The following is a 19,500-nucleotide window of genomic DNA, read 5'->3' as shown; positions in this document are numbered from 1 at the left end:
CTGTTTGTAGTGTATTTTACAAAAGTTTTGGTCTACAATGAATTAGAAGGAAAAAAAACCAATATGGTCTGAGAAGCATGAGTACATAATACTTCCCTTCATACTCCTTCAGCTAGAACTTCATCTCATAGTCATGTCTAACCATAGTGAAGGTTAGAAATGTGGCCTAGCTATATGCAAAAAGACAAGGGGAGAACAGAGATGTTGGTGAGCATTAGAAGTCTCCGGCACTTCACACACCTGGAAACACAGCCTAAAGTGTGAAATGGAAGAGAGAGAACTAAGTCCTCCAGTGAGGCTGAGTAATGGGAGGTGTATTGTCTTAGTTTGTCCATTGCCAGCCATTGGAATTACTTACAATCCAGAAGGATGTGGCTGTGAAGGCCACAAGGGGAAGTGTTATCTTTATTTACTGTGCTCATTTCTCTCACACTCTTTTCTTTCCATTCTCCCAGCCATGCCTTAGTTCATCCTTTCTTAAACTATCAAAATAACCTCCTAACAGAAGTTCCTACTCCCAGCCGCACATCTTTCACCCCCATCTAATGTGAACCTTGTCATGATACTCTTCCATGATCCCCCATCACTTATGGGCTTGAGTTAGACTTCTCTCATAAAAATCCCACAAGGCCATTAATATTCCAGTCCCTTCCTACCTGTTAGGCCTCATCTCCTGGCCAGATGGACGAATGAAATCCTGCCTTTTGCTCTTTTGTGACTCCTTGTGACTCTTCGAGTCTTCCCAAAGGAACCAACATCCATCTTGCTCTCTTGTTGTCACAGGACTCTCTCTGAGCTTTGACAAGACTGGGGAGGAAGCCAGAGAGGAAGGCTCAGGTCAGCAGAGGGCTTGGCTTAGCCCATCTGTGGGAGAAAGATGGGGCATTCAAGAGGAAGAAAGGCAGTTAACAGGTTCAAGGGAACCTTACTTAGCTCAATTCCTAAGTCCCAAGTCCATCCCCAGAGCTAGGCGTGTCAGCCTACCATAAAAATGAGGCCCAGAAAACTCTAGGAGGTTGATAAGACTTTCTAAAGTATGATAATAGTCTCTCAAGAGAAGAAATGGAAGGTATAGCCCCCTCCCTCAAGGAATTCATCATATAATACATCCATTTGAACAATCAGCAGGCAGGATTGTATATGGTTAAGAGCATGACTCTAGAGTCAAGCTGTGTGGGTGTGAATGGTGGTTCTGTCACTTACTGTGTGACCTTGGGTAACTTATTTAACTTCTCGATGCTTCAGTTTCTATACTTAAAATAGGAGTGATAATGCTACCTACCTCATAGGATCATCATGAAGATTAAATGAGGTAATATTTCTAAGGTAACTATCAGGCTCATAATAAGTGATTCAGTGCTTTTAAAATAAATAAATAAATAAATAAATATCTATAATTAGAGATTTCTAGATAACATATAAGTGAAACACTCATTGTGTGGCTTACCTCTGTAAGAATTCAGAAATGGGAAAAATGATAAGAAAAAAGAAATTAAGAAGGGCTTCACTGAGGTAGTAAGACTATAAGGAGTGGGCAGGATTTGGGAAGACAGAGGTGTGGCCAGATCCAGGCGAAGGAGTGGAGGCAGAAACTGGCATGGTACAGGGGCAGGTGGTGGGGAATGAGAAGAGACAGCAGGGCAATAGAATTGGAATTGGGGGGCAGGAAGAGGTCAGGTCAACACCAGATTGTATAGGATTCTGAAAGACTTTAAGAGACAACAGATCATTGTCGACATTTTTTCAGAGGGAAATGACATGATGAAAGTGGTGTTTTGGCAAGATTCATCTGGCAGTGGTTTTCTGGAAAGACTGGAGAAGAGAGATCAAGAGAAGAAAGGATAGTTAGGAGGTAGTTATAACAATTCTGGCTTGAGGTGGTGAAGACCTGATTTAATCTTGCACTGACATGAGGAGATGAGGGGAATTTGTGAAATATCTGGTTTTAAATTTCTTTTCAGAAAGTAAAAGAGTAAGATATGCTTAGAGTTTTAAAAAAATTGAATAGGACATTAAGGTATAAAATGAAAAGCAGAAGTCTCCCTTGTCTTTGCCATCCTTAGTCTGGCTTTACAAAGATAACCACACGTAAAGGTTTCTCGTGTACTTCAAATAAGTTTTAAGCATATACCTGCATAAGAACAGTGGGCTATTTTTCCTGGTGGTTATGTTCTGTAAAGTTGCCTCCAGCACTGAATTAGCAAATACCACACCGTCGCTCCTGGGGGAAACACAGGGTTGGGTTCTCGAGAGTTTCTGATCATAACATTTACAACTGATCAACACATTATTTTGTTATTTATGTGTTTCTGTTTAAAGACACCTTATTTAAAAAAAATAAAGACACCTTATTTAATATGTATTGTTGATTCATTAATGTTGAACTCATGACCAACAGCACTATGACTCATGCCTGAAAGGAACTTATCTAATGCATATTTTCTCTGGAAAGCACATTGAAGCTTTCTTGTGCTTGGGAACACTAGACAGCCCTTCAGCACAACGGCTGGGGGAAGGGCATTTTAAGCAGTGAAATCACCAACAGAAAACACCAAAACCATGTGAAAAACATGATACTACAAAGACCATGAGTAGGACACTTGTTTTTTGGATCAGAACTAGAAGAAGGCAGAGCATTGCTTTTTTGGGGCTCAGCTGGGAATCAACCTGTCCTGTGATTCAGATTGTTTGCTGCTCTGCCCACATCTGTGGATGACCATGAAAGTGTTATCAGTATTGATTGGGGGCTACAAGTAACTTTCAGTGAGTAGGCAAGTTGACAAATACAGAACCCACAAATAATGAGGATGGACTGTGTTTGGAGAAAGGACAAGCTTCATGGCCATATGACCTGTACATTGGCACATAGCTGCATTCATTGTGCATATATATATACCTATGTACTATATATGAACACAAACACCATATCTTGAAATTACATTCAGACACTGTCTGTAGTAGCACTGCTCTAAGCCAAAGGATACACTGTATTTCAAATAATGATCTTTATTGCCTTCTTGGTCTCCAAAAAGTTTGTACTGATTTTCACTCCTAGCAAGACGATCTGGGCATGTGTCTTTTCTCACAGCTTGCCAACTCAGTAAATCTCCAAATTTAAAAAATTTGCCAATCTGATTTTTGTAGTTGTTTTGATTTGCATTTATTTAATCATGTGTGAAGTTGAGCATATTTTCTATATGTTTATGTTTAATCATTTTTTTAAATTTAATGTTTTATTTATTTTTGAGACAGAGAGAGACAGAGCATGAGCAGGGGAGGTGCAGAAAGAGAGGAAGACACAGAATCCAAAGCAAGCTCCAGGCTGACAGCTCAGAGCCCAACAACGCAGGGCTCAAACTCATGAACTGTGAGATCATGACCTGAGCCGAAGTTGGACACTTAACCAACTGAGCCACCCAGGCACCCCAATGTATTAGTCATTTTTCTTTTTCTTTTTGTGAATTGCCTGTTGCTCTCTTTTGTTCATTTTCCTATTAAGTTGTTTGTCTTTAGTATTTCTTTATATAAATTAACTAGCTCTTTGCTTATGTATGAGTTATTATCTCTGACTTATGAGTCTTTTGATTCTATTTGAAGCATTTTTGGGGGGACTACTTCTTAATCCCCTTCCCCTATTTCTCCCATCTCCTCACTTTTCCCCACTGGCAACCACCAGTTTGTTCTCTGTATTTATGAAAGTGTTTCTGTTTTATTTTGTTTATTTGTTTTTTATTTTATTTTTTAAAGATTTCATTTTTTAAGTATAGCTCAAACTCACAACTCCAAGATCAAAAGTCCCACTCTCCACAGATTAAGCCAGCCAGATACCCCCATTTGTATTGTTTTATAGATTCTGCATATAAGTGAAATTATACGATATCTCTTTCTCTGACTTATTTCTTATTTAACTTCTTTGTAGAAATTTTTAAAAAAATATTTTATTTTTAAGTAATCTCTACAGCCAACGTGGGGCCCCAAATTACAACCAGGCCCCCTCTGTCTTTCTTATTTCACTCAGCATAATACCCTCTAGGTTCATTCATGTTGTCCCAAATGTCAAGATCTCATCCTTTTTATGGCTTCATAATATTCCACTTTATGTATATATCACATCTTCCTTATCCATTCACCTCTTGATGGACATATAGGTTGAGAACCTTGCAAATGAGAGATATTTTAAATTTCAATCAACAGCACTTGATGACAATTAAATTTTTGTTTAATGTTTATTTATTTTTGAGAGAGACAGAGACAGAGTACAAGTGGGTTAGGGGCAGAGAGAGGGAGACAAAATCTGAAGCAGGTTCCAGGCTCTAAGCTATCAGCACAGAACCTGATGTGGGCTCAAAATCACAAACCACGAGATCATGACCTGAGCCACAATTGGATGCCTAACTGACTGAGCCACCCAGATGCCCCGATGACAATTTTGATGTCGGGAGCCTGGGAGATGAAGATGGGTGTTTCCAGGTTTGGACACTAGTAACAATGTTCTTTCCAGGCTCTTCCAGTGGGGGTCCTGCAAGCAATAGGCCCTTCCCGAAAAGCCTAGGGAGCCAAAGTTTCAAAATCAAGAATTTATTAGAGTTTACTGCTTTTATTTTTATTTTATTTTATTTTATTTTATTTTATTTTATTTTATTTTATTTTATTTTATTTTAAGAGAGAGGGTGAGATCAGGAGACAGGCAGAGAAAAAAGGAAACAGAGAATCCCAAGCAGGCTGTGTGCTGTCTGTGGGGAGCCCAAGGCAGGGCTCAGTCCCACAAACCATGAGATCATGACCTGAGCTGAAATCAAGAGGCCAATGCTTAACCAACTGAGCCACGCAGGTACTCCCCCCACTTTTATTTTGAGAGAGAGGGAGAGAGCGAGAGCATGCTAGTGTATTTTTTTTTTTATTATTTGTTTTTAAAAATAAACTCTACCCTCAACATGGGGCTTGAAATCACAACAGTGAGATCAAGAGTCACATTGCTTTACTGACAGAGGCTGCCAGGTGATGCTGTTTTTTTTTTTTTTTAATAAACAATTTAAGAATTGTTTCAGATTTACAGAAACATTGCAAAAATAGTAAATACTATAAGAGTAAGTGTTCTTATATGCCCTACACCCAGTTTTCCCTATTATTAACATCTTTTTAAAAAGATTTTTCATTTTCTTTTTTAATGTTTATTTATTTTTGAGAGAGAGAGAGGGAGGAAGAGAGAGAGAGAGACAGAGAGAGAGAGAGGAGGGGCAGAGAGAGAGGGAGACAGAGGATCCAAAGTGGGCTCTGCGCTGACAGCCTGGGAGCCTGACACAGGGCTCGAACTCACAAACTGAGAGATCACGACCTGAGCTGAAACCAAGAGTCAGATGCTTAACAGACTGAGCTACTCAGGCACCCCCTATTATTAACATATTAGTGTGGTACATTTATCACAATTGATAAGCCAATAGTGCTGCGTCATTATTAACTAAAGTTCATGCTTTACTCAGATTTCCTTGGTGTTTGGTCTCATATTCTGTTTCGGTTTCAGGACCCCATCCAGGATAACATATCATATCTATTTGTAATGTCTACTTAGGCTCCTCTTGGCTGTGACAGTTGAGTTTCCTGCTTTTTATCACTGCCATCCCACAACAATTCACTGACTAATGTGAGCAAAACCCTCTTGGAGCCAGCTCTGCCCAGGACACAGAATCAGCAAACAGCTGACTGTAAACTGTCATCTCTTCTCTCCCTCATGCCTCGAACCCCTTTCCCCGAGGCTCTCAGGCATTCCTGTCTCCCCGTACATTCATTCCAGTGCCCTGTTCATTCCTCCTTTGCCCTCTGATGTCAAGGTATTGAAGGTAAGTCTTCCTTTGAAGTAAAAGGTTGCTTTCTAGAGAAAGCAGAGGTTTGGATCCTCACCCCCCCCCACACACACACATATTCCTCTAAAATTGGCTTATTTGTGTGTGTTTGTTTACACCCTTAATTAGTCTTAATTAGTCTAGCTGGATGGTTTTTTTGGTAGCTAATCTCTGGTATGGTTCTAAGCAATACTGGAAGGAGACACTGAGGACTGTAATTAGTAAAGACAAGGAAGTTGAGGAGAGCTGGTGTGAACTGGGGAAGTTAAGGTGCCTCGTTTGCATGCGTCTGAAATAAAGGTGAGATGCACAAGTGCAGAAGTCCTAGAGGAAGTTAGAAATACAGGTTTTGTACACCAACAAGAGGTCAGCATTTAAATACGATTCTTGTTTTTGTTTTAATGTTTATTTATTTTTGAGAGAGAGAGCACAAGAGTGGGGTAGGGGCAGAGAGAGAGGGAGACAGAGGATCCAAAGCAGACTCCACGCTGACAGCAGAGAGCCCAACACAGGGCTCAAACCCACAAACTGCAAGATCATGACCTAAGCAAAGTCCGACACTTAACTGACTGAGCCACCCAGGTGCCCCTTAAGTATTTTTTTAAATTAATTAATTTATTTTGAGAGAGAGAGAGAGAGAGAGAGAGAGAGAGAGAGAAAGTGCGCATCAGCGGGGGAGGGGCAGAGAGGGAGAGAGAGAATCTCAAGTAGGGTTCGAGCTGTCAGCGCAGAGTCTGACACAGGGCTTGATCTCACAAACCATGAGATCATGAAGAAGTCAGGATTTCAAATAGAGATGTGAGTTATCTGCTTTTGCAGGTGTCAGTAGAAGGCATGGGAGTGAGGAGAAGAGTCACGGGCACAGGAGAGAGAGCCTCGCCTGTGGTTAGGGGACTGGGCAGGAGTACCCGTGATGGAGACAAGGGAGGCACTGGAGCAGTGGTGTGGAAACCCACGGGAGTGGGGGACAATTGTGGAAGAGTAGGAAGCAGAGGAACAAGACACATTCAGTAGAAGGGACACCAAGAAAAAGGTCATCAGTTTCTGAGTTCAACTGTAGAGGAGGAACAAAGGGACTTGGAACCATTGGGTTTAAACTGACACAGGCACTGATGTAGAGAAGGGAAAGAAATAGTGTGATAGATACAAGTTATAAAGAGAAGGGTCTATGGTTCTCCTATCCATTTTTCAGGGCAGAAGGAAAGAAACTCAGGGAGGGAATTATTGAAGATGATGGAGGGAAGGGGAAATTGGTGGAAGTTAGGTTCTTGTGGTTTCCCAGCTTCATTAGGATATAAGCTCCTGAAGGCAGCTTCTGAAAGCAGAAATCTGGTTTGATTTCTGCACTATTCCAGAAGCCTAGCACAGTGCCTGGCACCTGGTAGGTGTTCAATAGACATTGCTGAAGAGTTGAGAAGAAGAGGAATTGTCTAGACACTAGAGAGACTGGCTTTAGAATGAAGGATAAATGAATATATGTATGTCTCCCTGTTAGACCACAGGGAGGAGTGAGGAGCTGGAGGTAGATAAGGAACTTGTACCTGAAGCAAGCTCCTGGGCTGGGAGACTTGGTACCCAGTGAAGATGGACTGCAGGAGGGCAGGCTGGGCAGGGAACTGAGGGCAAAAGGATCCTGGTTCCTCCAGGGCAGCCACTAGCTGGCCTGGGACACCAGCTGGGCTCTTTTCCCAGCCCTTTGCATTCCAGCTGAGTCCTGTGCACAATGAAGAAAGGGAACTGACAGTGCAGTGACATGATTTAGGTTAATGAACCACTGGTCACCTGCCAAGAGGGTGGGAAGTTGTTTTTCTTTCTGCCCGCTTTTGTAGAAAACAAGTTTTATGAATGATTCATCTCATCTCATTATTCAGAGCACAAATTCATGAGCTGATAACAAGAGATTAAAACCCAAGGAGAACATTTCCACCCCCACCCCACCCCCACCTACCACCAATTTCTGGTGGATGGATATGTTCACTGTCTTGACTGCAGTAAGGATTTTATGGATATAGGTATCTCAAAACTGTCAAATTGTACATTTACATTTATGCAGTTTACTGTATGTCAATTATACTTCAATAAAGCTGTTTAGAAAAGGGAAAGAATCTCATAGAAAAATTTTTATAATTACAAAGTTTGTGTATTTTAATTTGTGCATGCTTGCTTGTATATATCAATTCATCTAATTTATCTTTGCAATCAAAGAGAAAGTCACTTTTTTAAATGTTTATTTTTGAGGGGGGGCACACAAGTGGGAGAGGGGCAGAGAGAGAGGGAGACACAGAATCCGAAGCAGGCTCCAGGCTCCGAACTGTCAGCACAGAGCCAGCCACGACACTTGAACTCACTGTGAGATCATGACCTGAGCCGAAGTCCGACCTCAACTGACAACAGACTGAGCTACCCAGGCGCCCCAAAGAGAAACTCATTTTGAAATAAAATAATTACTTTGGAAAAAACAAAAGACAACCAGGGAGACAAGATACAAAGAGTATGATTGTAGGATAAAGTAGCCACTTCCTAGTGGGGAGGGGGGGGGCGGGGGCGGTGCAGATGAGATAAGAGGCAGAGAACTGGGGAGAAAACTCTTCAGTTAGCTGCTGTGAGAATGTTGTGTTCTTTTTGTACTTTATTTAACTGGCTGACTCCCTCCTTAAGACCATGCTCTCCTTGTCCCCATCAATATACAGAAAACCTTCCCTTTTACAGCCTAGAAAGAAAGATGTTTTTCTCCTAGGGAATCAGTTGCTCTGCTAATCTGCTGGTCCCAAGGTCTCATTTCTTAGTTCTCCTGAGGCATTACGGAACTTGAGAGACACCAGTACAATTCACTGAATGGATGGACCCAGCACCTGGTGTCCCTGTCCCCAGGATTCAGTGAGGAATGAGACTCTTGCTGAGGCCCATCCACTTTAAACTTCTCTGAAAAGCTTTTGGAAATTCAAATTTAAGTGGCTAAGGATTTAAATTACTCCCAATTGGTCTCTGCCATCCAGTGTAGTCTTAGGGCTTTTATGCCAGACGATATGCGTGAAACAGTGCTAGATTCTTAATCCTAAAGAGGCAGAGTTGGTTCTTGATCTTGACTTCCAATTTAGAAAGGCTAGAAACTAAAATCCCCGGGGCAGAGATGACAAGTCAGTATTTACTTTGTGCATTGGAACTGGTCTCCTTAATAGAGTACATTCATAAGTAGCCAACTCATTTCCTAAACAGGTGCCAAATTTACCAAAAATCTCCGCAGGATTCCAGGGGGACCCTGGATGCAAGGGTGCCAGTAAGTGCCTTCTAATTCTTCAGGCTTTGGCTCAAAAGCTACCTCCTCAGAGAGACTTCTCTAACCATTCTCTATACCTAGTTACCATCATGACGCCCCTTTAAAATTTTCTTCATAGCATGTATCAGCATCTTACCAATTAGTTTCTGTCTCTCCTACACTAGAAGAGAATCTCCATGGGAACAGGGATGTCACCTCCTGTGTTCACCCCTGTATCACTGCAATAATGTGGAATAACGGCTTCCCAAAGGTGGTCACGTCTTCATCCTTGGAGCCCCTAAAATATGCTACTGCATGGCAAAAGGGACTTTGCAGATGCAATTAAGTTAGGGATGGGGACTCAAAGATGGGGAAGTACCCGGATTAGCCAGGTGGGCCCCCTGTAATCACAGGTGTCCTTCTGAGATGGAGGAAGGAGGATCAGGTCAGTGAAGGAGCTGTGACAACAGAAGAGGCAGCCAGGAAGTGGGAGAGAGGCTTGAAGATGCTGCGTTGCTGGCTTTGAAGATGGAGGAAGGTGCCATGAGCCAGAGTACAGACAGCTTCTAGAAGCTGGAAAAGACAAGGACACAGATTCTCCCAAGAGCCCCTAGAAGGAATGCAGCCCTGCTGACAATTTGATTTTAAGATTTCTGATCTCCAGCCTGTAAGACGGCAAATTTGTGGTAATTGGTTACAGCAGCCATAGAAATTCAGCAAACACACTGACTGACCAGCTTCTTTATATCAGGGACCCTGGCCTCTAATAAAAAGGTACCAGGGCGCCTGGCTGGCTCCGTTGGGGGAGCATGCGACTTCTTGACCTTGGGGTCATTGAGTTTGAGCCTCACATTAGTTTTAGAGATTACTTAAAAATAAATAAACTTAGAAAAAATACTTTGCAACTTTATAGTGTTGTACAGTAGCAAAATGTGTTTGTATTCTTAATCTCATTTTCACAATTCTTATCCTTATTTTATAGACAAGGAAACAAAAAACTCAGTTACCCAAAGTCCCACAGCTTTTAAGAGACAGAAAGTAGGTACAGAACCAAAATCTTTATCTTCTCCTTATTTTGCGTAATGTGTAATTATCCTTATGTCAACAATGAAGGACAAATAAAAAAAAAATCATTTACAATCCTTTCACTCTAATAGACCAACCAGCTTAATTTTTCTATGTCTCCTTCCAGGTCTCATCTACATAAATACACATTTTCAAGATTTTTGTGATTGGGGGTGTCGCTCAGTCAGTTAAGCATCCGACTTCAGCTCAGTTCATGATCTCACGGTTCATGAGTTCAAGCCCCACATCAGGCTCTCTGCTGTCAGAACAGAGCCCACTTTGGATCCTCTGTCTGCCTTGCTCTCTACCCCTCACCCCCTCAAAAATAAACATTAAAAAAAAATTTTGTGATTGTAATGTGTGTGTGTGTACACACATATACATGTAGTTTTCATTTTTTGTTTAACATTATTTTATTGCCTGAGTGTGTCAGTTTGGGTCCTTTGGGAAAGATGCTGAGACAAAGTTAGGAATGTAAGGCGTTTATTAAGGGTAACACCTGTGAAAGAGGGAGGAAGCAGGACAGGGCAAGGGGACCTCCAGTCACCATGCAGATGTGACAGACTCTCGGCCCACCCAGCACAGAGATCGGCACAAAGACTGCCAGTTACAGGAGTGCCATGTTAAATGGAAATGGCTAGGTGCTAGGACCCAATCACACTCAGTCATTGGCTGGGGCTGCCAGGGAAGAGTGTGCTTGCAACTCGAAGGTAACAGTGCACCCTGAAGGTGCCGCAGCTGGAAGTGGGGGAGGCTGCACTTCTGGCAGCTGAACAGAAAGTACTCTCTTGGAGCGAATCCACATGGGCACCTCCCTGGCTGCTAGAGCCCACCCGTTGTGCCCTGTGGCTTCACTTCTCCCTGCACATTTGGTAAGTGTTCCAGGGGCCTCTCCTCCTGAGGAGGAGCTCGGAGGCTGATGGTATAAACTACGGTCCCCACCGCTGCTATTAGTCCCAGGGCTGCTGCTGGTACTCCTTGTTTCCTTCCCCCCTCTCTAAATCTTCCTCGCCCTCAGCCATCACCTCTACTGGTCTCAGTGGTATAGCCACTTGGTGCCCAAACCCTGATTCCGGAGGGATCTGAGGGGTCTGAGGACCCTTTGTAGGCCGGGGTTGCTGTACTTTTCCATTCATGGTCATAACTAGGCAAGGGATGACCGAGAGTGCCCGGGTAGGGTACATCCCACTTTACTGGGATGCTGGTAAGTTACCAGGACCTCCATCCTGCCCCAGATTTGTTTGTTTAATTAAAAAAAAATTTTTTTTAATATTTATTTTTGAGAGAGAGAGAGAGAAAGAATGAGTGTGACTGGGGGAGGGGCATAGACAGAGAGGGGGACAGGGGATCTGAAGCAGGCTCCGCGCTGACAGCAGCGAGCCTGACGCAGGGCTCGAACTCATGAACTGCTAGATCATGACCTGAGCTAAACAAAGTTGGACGCTCGACCTACTGAACCACCCAGGTGCCCCTGTCCTGTCCCAGCTTTGTAAGAGCAGTCCTATCTCTTCCCTGATTAGGGTCAATTACCCCTGATAACACAGTAGTTTCTTGCCCTACCCTATGCTCCCTGTACATATATAAGGAGTCCAGGGTGCCTAGGTGGCAGCCATGGTTTGTAATTTAATGGGATCCTTCTGGAAAGAGTATGCCCCTTTGTGAATTAGAAGTTCTAATCCTGCAGAGCTCAGAGCTGCAGGAACAGGAAACACAAAGTCCCCCAATAGGTCACTGAGAGTGATGGTAAGTGGGTCTATGGTCTGAATGTTTGCATCCCTCCAAAACTCATACGCTGAAATCTTACTACCCAACATAATGGTGTTAGAAGTGGGGCCTTTGGGAGGTAATTAGGTCATGAGGGCAGAGCCTTTGGGAATGGGATCAGTGTCCTTACAAGAAGAGGACCAAGTAAAGCCCACTCCTCCTTCTGCCATGGGAGAACACAGTGAAAAGACAGCCATCTATGTGCCAGGAAGCAGTTACCAAACCCCAAACTTACTGGCACCATGATCCTAGACTTCCTAGTCTCTAGAACTGTGAGAAATAAATGTTTATTGTTTATAAGCCATCCAGATGGTGGTATTTTGTTTTCGCAGCATGAACTAAGACAGTGGGGCTACTCCTTTCCTGCCCCAGGCCCCACTCAGAACTGGCCATCTTGTGTGGCACCTGGTGTATGGGCCAGAGCAGTGTTTCTAGAATAGAATGTGTTGCCTTCACAATATGAGGAGGCCTCTGAAGTGCTGTGATTCCTTCTTTGTTGTAAGAGATACAAGATGCAACAATTTGTCTTTTACTTTGGAGATGTGCTGGCACATCCCTTGAACACTGGACTCCTGAAAACTTCACTGTGGTTTTGACGTGGTAGGCCCCCGAATCTTTGTTGTGATTATCTTCCACACTCCTCTGGAGCAGATGGGTCTTCGGAGGCTTAGAGTATGCAAACTACTCCTCATCCCGACTGATCAGCATGACGACATCAACAGATGAAAGCGATGTTCTGCAGGACGTCCAAACAGTCCTGTTTCTGACTAGATGGGGGTGAATCCATTGTAAGCTGGATGTTAGTCAGGATTCTATTTATTACCTGGCCTTCATAAGCTCTACTCAACAGGGTGGGTGAGATGATGCTTTGGGTCTCCAGATATCAAGGTCAACTCAGGTTCTGTGACCAACAGCCCTCAAAATGCCTGGCTGTTCTCCTCTCCTGTGTTTACAGTCACTTGAGCAAAGAGTCATAGATCCCTTTTTGGAAGGGCTGGGGAATTATTGTAGCACATACTTACCACGGTATTGCCAGTCTTGGAGGCCTGGCCACCTCTTTAACCAATGAATTTTGGATCTGAAAACTGACTCAGGTTGGCAAGCTAGAAAAGGGATCATGAGTTTTTACTGGGACTTCCCTCCCTAGGTTCCTGCTTGTCTATTTCTTTCAATTACATATATTCAGTAATACCTGTGCTTTGATCTTGCCCCCAGGGATGCCGTGTTCTATTAACCATCTCCACAGCTCTGTGTTATGCTCCTGGGGCTGTCACTCTAACCTTGCCAGTCATTAGGATAATTGTAACCCCCCAGGCTTCTGGCAGTTAAGTGTTAAGTGCTGCCCCTTGGCCTCTATTGCTTTGGGACTCCTTTACTTCTGCTGCTATAGAAGATAGCTGTGACAGTATCTCCTCCTGTTAGCTCTGGTTTGCAGAAGAAAGCCACACAGAGCTTCACAGTGATGCTGGTAGTACCTTCTCCAGCATATTCCTGATGGCCTTGGTAAAGGAGTTCCTCCAGACCTTCTATGGAACATCGTGTGGTAGAGCTTCTGGCCTCTCATAACAACTGATTCTCGCATGTGCCCACTACACCGAGCTATGGCAGTCCAGGGAGATGCATTTCACTCACCAAGGCTCCTCCGTGTTTTTAGGAGCCACTGAGGCAGGTCTTTACCAGCAAGTTAAATTCTATCCCAAGAGTGGGCCCCAGTGAATAAACTGTCTGTATCTAGTCTTGTATTTCAGCCACTTGATTAAACGCCAACCCCATAGATGGGGCGCCTGGGTGGCTCAGTCGGTTAAGCGTCCGACTTTGGCTCAGGTCATGATCTCGCGATTTATGAGTTCAAGCCCCTCATGGGGCTCTGTGCTGACAGCTCAGAGCCTGGAGCCTGCTTCGGATTCTGTGTCTCCCCTTCTCTCTGCCCCTCCCATGCTCATGCTCTGCCTCTCTCTGTTTCTCAATAATAAATAAACGTTAAAAAAATTTTTTTAAACACCAACCCCACAGATACCCCCCAAATCTTACCAGTATATGCTGGCTAGTTCTTATGAGTGCATAAGTTCTTATACAGCACATGCAGTCCTGGGGGTATAGTTCCTTTCTTCCCTTGTTGGGACCAGCATGTTCCTGTTAGACTATGCTGTAACTTAACCCTAAGTAAGTTCTTGGCAGTCAGGAGAAGGGGTGGGGGCAGATTCTGGCAGGGGAGAGGCCACTGTAGTGTCTTTTCACAAGGAGGGAGTGCTGGATCTTAATAGGGAGGTTTGGGCTCCTTCTTAAGGCTCTGAGGGTTTAGAGGAGTGTGAGAGCCAAAATTTTGGGATGCACCACTTACACACCTCCAATTCCATGTTACAGAGTTCTGGGTTTTCCCAACCAAGGCTCTGATCTTGATTACAGATCTGCCTTCTGGAGCTCTATTAAATCCTGAGTTTGGTCTTCAGCTTTTTTTGCTCTCCCACTGCTATAGATAAGGGCCTCTTTGTAACCCATCAAAGAGGCTGTTTGGCCTTCACAGTTAATTTTCAATGTTTGGTTACTGCTCTCAGCTTTTCGTTATCTCTTGGCAGGGCTCAATGCAACTTAATAACAGCCAGCCAATTCCACTGTCCCTGTATTCACTACTACCCCTCCGCCTTCCCCACATGCCTGAATTGTTACACCACAGGAACATTTTCCCACTGTACCATCCGTGAAAGCAACTGGGTCGCCATCTTGTCTCAGACTATCTAGCCCACATACTATCTGGGAGGGGTTCTTACTGCCAGACAGGCAGTGAGTAGTGCAGTTCCCAAACCCCATCTGACTGCCTGCTTTTTCAGACCACTCTGGGAACCAACCTGAGTCAATTCAGGCGGTCTGGGAAACAGATGCTGAGGCAACATTAGGGGTGCAAGAGGTTCACTGGGTATTAATGTCTATGAATGAAAAAGGGGAAGCAAGCAGGAAAGGATACAGAAGGCTCTGATACCCCTGAAAGCAAAGGACGTAGGAAGCAAAATTGGGTAAGGAGAACCTCATGATGCAGATCCTTCCAAGCTCCAGTCAACCCAACAGAAAGCTTCAGAACAGAGTGTCTGGTAGAGAAGTCTCATAGTGAGCAGAAATGGCCAAGCCCTAACCCCCATACCAGGCCTGGGGACAGTGGGGCCTTACCTCTGACACTGTAATGGATCCCAAAGGTGATGTAACTGGAGGCTGACAGCTGCCTGCACACCAGTAGTTGAATGGCAGATTCTTTCGCCAAGGGAGATCTGAGCCACACGGTCCCCGTGGCTGCCACACCAGGTATTTTGTCTCGGAATTCAATGTTATGTCCATATATCCTCTTCCCTCTCTCTGTATTTGAGATGTACATTCAAAAAAAAGAAATTCACATAAAGAATCTAAGCAAATCCGGCAGTTGGTGGGACTGTGCTGAAACTCTCTGCCACAATGGACTGGGAGGGAACTTGGGGCTTGGGGAATGTGTATGGGTTTACGCTGCCAAGCTTCTGCCTCCTTCACTGATGAGGAAAGGGAAGTAAGATGAGAGGTGGAATCAGCTGTTGTTTGGGTGTGTGGAGGCAAGCTGGCTCTCTCATCAGAACGGCATCTTAACAACTCAGAAAAAAAATTATGCAGAAGGAATCTGTTCCTTTTAATTTCCCTTGGAATTGAAAATATCTAGTCTTCCTGCTCTTTTTTTTCTCCTTTGAAATGATACTCTTATTTTGAATGTATACTGGAGATCTGGACATACTGGAATTTGGTTGCTCAGAGAGTTAGAGGTGGGGCAGCAGGGAGGACAAATGGGTGAGCAAGTGTGGGATGACACAAAAAGCTTGGGGATGGGGTTTCCCTTGTTAGGGATCATCTCTGATTAGGCCTTAGGCTGAAAAGGTTGCTTGGAATTCTTTGTCCCAAACAGTTACCTTGTTATAATATACATCAGATATGGTTACACTTACTCATGTTCCCAGCCCTCTATAAGAGAGGAGTTGGAAGACAGAACATGACTTTTTTTTTTCCCTCCAAGAAGCTCAAAGAAACAATGTAATTATGAAATCTGGGATCATCTTAATATTTCAGAGCAAACGGTGTCCCAGAGATTTTAGGAGACATGGCTAATACTATAGATTTCCCAGAAGTAAAACGTGAATACAGGTCTCTGGCTCCTGACTCAGGGCTCTGCCTCAATGATGCCCACTCATAAAATCTCTGTGGAATGAATGGAACACATGGGTCAGAATGAAATATCTTTGGGGGACTTTTGGGAGATCCTGAACCCAAAGGTTGGAAGAGCATATCAAGTGAATATATAAAGTGAACCTTTCTTACTATCTTTCCTAATAACACTCATAACAGAAATTTTACTCAACCAGGAAAAGCCCCAAGCCTTAGTATAATTACATGTCATTATTGCTCTTGGAGAGCAAAATACTTGTAAACAAAGCTCCAGAAAGACATGATGAGTAGTGTGTGGAAGGACATCAGGGTGAGTGGTCCCTTTCTTTCTCTCCCTTTGCTACCACTGCAGAGCAGGGCTTACCTCAACCAAGTCTTGCCATTGCATTCTTCATATTGACCCTGACCTAGATTAACCTTTTTTTTTTTTTTTTTTTTTTTTTTTTGAGAGAGAGAGAGAGAGAGAGAGAGAGAGAGAGAGAGAGAGAGAGAATCCTAAACAAGTTCCAGGCTCAGTACAGAGTCCGACATGGGGCTTGATCCCATGACCTTGGAATTATGACCTCAGCCAAAATCAAGAGTCAGATGCTCCACTGACTGAACCACCCAGGCACCCCTAGATTAACCCTTTTAAGTACTGCTACCTTCACTCAAAAACCTTCAACAGTTCTCCATTACAAATAAAGCCCACATTCCTTACCATGATATTCAAGGCTTTATATAATCTATTCTATAATCTATCTCTCCAGTCTTATTTCCCACTATGTCCCTGTCTCTTTGATCAGGCTGCAGGGTCTCCTTCCAATTCCCAAAACAGACATTTATGCTTTCCTGCCCCAGGGCCTTTGCACAATACCTGGTCCTCATTCTTCCTCCCCTTCACATACCTGTTTACTCAACACTTAGATTAAATACTACCCTCTTCTAGTTGAAAGGGAGGCTTTGTGGTAGCACTTCATTTGAACCATTTATTTGGCACTTATTGTATTCTCCTGTAGAAGAGTTCTAAAACGGGTTTACAAAGTCTCCAGCTCTCAAAATCACCCTTTTCTCTGGCAGGTCAAACGACATGGTGAACTAAAGTGATCTTCAACTCCCCACTCCTTACCTGATCTTCCAATTTAAGTTCCACAGACTTTTCCTTTTCCTCTAGGTCCAGGCTTTGCTAACTCACACACACTCTCCCTTATTTCTTGAATCTTGCTAGCTCTTCTGGCTTATTCTCAAAATATAACCAAGTCTCTCCTTCCTAAAAACAAAATAAAACAAACGTAAAACTTCCCTTTTATTTTACCCTGTTTTTCTTTAAGTCAAGGTACCCTTTCCTTCTCTTGATATATAGTACTTCTGTCATTGCAGTCTGAGCTGAGGGTCTGCCCTCGACTGAAACTTACATCTGGGAAATCAACCATAAATTCAAAATGTCAAATTCCCATCTCTTCTCCTACTCCAACACCTCTCTTCCATGGACTTTTTCACCTACCTCTCTGAATCCTCCCTCAGTGATTTTTGTGTTTCTCCCATGTGTTCCCTATTTTTAAAGGTTCGTTCTTTGGTCCTCTTTGTAAACTCGCATATCTCTGAGGATGATTCTTGGATCTGTTTCTACTCCTAACTTCTCTTTTAAGCTTCATTTCCAGTTGTTTGCTAGACTTTTTTTTTTTTTTTTTTTTTTTTTTTTGGTGGATGTCCACCTACTTTCCAACATGGCAAGTTCCAAAGTTAATTTATTATATTCTTCCTCTTCTGGGTCCTCCCCAGCTCCCTTTTGTCTCCTGTCCTTTCAATCTCAGCCAGTGGCAACACCTTTTTCCAGTTATTTATCTTTAGTTACTCTTCCTGTGCAGCCCTCCCTGCCACTCCTTAGGGATTGGCCACAGATTTAACAGGTGATTTTTTTTAATGTTTATTTTTGACAGAGAGAGAGAGAGACGGGGTGGGGGGGGGGGAGAGCGAGTGCACGTGTGGAGGAGGGGCAGAGAGAGAGAGGGAGACACAGAATCCAAAGCAGGCTCCAAGCTCCAAGCTGTCAGCACAGAGCCCGACTCCGGGCTCAAAATCACAAAACGTGAGATCATGACCTGAGCTAAAGTCGGATACACCACTGACTGAACCACCCAGGTGCCCCAAATTGTAATGCTTCTTAAGGAGAGGGGACCACAAACTCAGGACAATGACCTTGGTGTCACCTTTACCGCCTGTGCCTGATGGTGTTGTCCCTCTGAGATTGAGTGCTTCCTTCAGGAACAGACACTGATGGTGACTCTGAGGCCTCCTGGTTTTTCCTTGCAATCTGTGGCCAGAGCGCTGGGGTGGGGTGTCTCTTTTTACCACCCTAACTTTGTGTTTACTAATTTACTACAAATACACTAAGTATCCTAATTATTAAGGGGTTACCCATGAGACTTTAGGCATTTCCACTTTTCCAGTGTCTGGATCAATTAACAATGTCCCATTGCAAATATATACATACATACATATACATATATATATATATATATATATGTATGTATATATATATATGTATGTATATATATATACACACACATATATATGTATATATATGTGTATATATATACATATATATTTGCAATGGGACATTGTTAATTGATATATACATATATCATATACATATATATACATATATATGTGTGTGTATATATATATACATACACATTCTTTAAATCTTCCCACTGGTCTGGAGATAACACATCCTGGAGGGGTGTTTCCTCTTGGTTCCCCACCCCACACCTCTTTGCGGTACCCTCTCCTAGGCACTGGCAGGTTTGAGGACTCTAATCCCTGTAAAGGCTTCCCTAGGAATGCAGAGACTTTGCATCCTAGCCACGGAACTGGTAGGTGGACTTTATCCTCCAGGACCCACACCTAGCTACGCTGAGATGAGGGCGGTGGGGAAGGAAATGAGCGCCAGTGAATGCACCAGACTCTGTCAGCTGCATTTAAGATTCCTCTCCAGGGGCGCCTGGGTGGCTCAGTCGGTTGAGCGCCGACTTCGGCTCAGGTGATGATCTCACAGTCTGTGAGTTCGAGCCCCTTGCCGAGCCCAGCATTCCGTGCTGTCAGCTCAGAGCCTGGAGTCTGCTTCCGATTCTGTGTCTCCCTCTCTCTGCCCCTCCCCCGCTCATGCTGTGTCTCTTTCTCTCTCTCTCTGTCAAAAATAAATGAACATTAAAAAAAAAATTCCTGTTCAACCCGAAATAGGTACAGAATAAATATTTGCTGAGAACAATACCCAGCGCCCAGCACCCCTAAGGTAATCTCCTTTTTACATGTGTCTCCGGTTAAAATCTAGGCAGCTAGCTGTAAGGCTGTTGACCCACAGCTAGCCTATTAGCAGGGGGCCATAGTTTGCTGAGCCCCTGACCTGACTTTACTCTTCTG

Source organism: Prionailurus viverrinus, unplaced genomic scaffold (genome assembly GCF_022837055.1).
Source record: "Prionailurus viverrinus isolate Anna unplaced genomic scaffold, UM_Priviv_1.0 scaffold_50, whole genome shotgun sequence".
Lineage (NCBI taxonomy): Eukaryota > Metazoa > Chordata > Mammalia > Carnivora > Felidae > Prionailurus > Prionailurus viverrinus.
The sequence above is the reverse complement of the archived record's forward strand: the minus strand, read 5'-3'. Positions refer to the sequence as shown.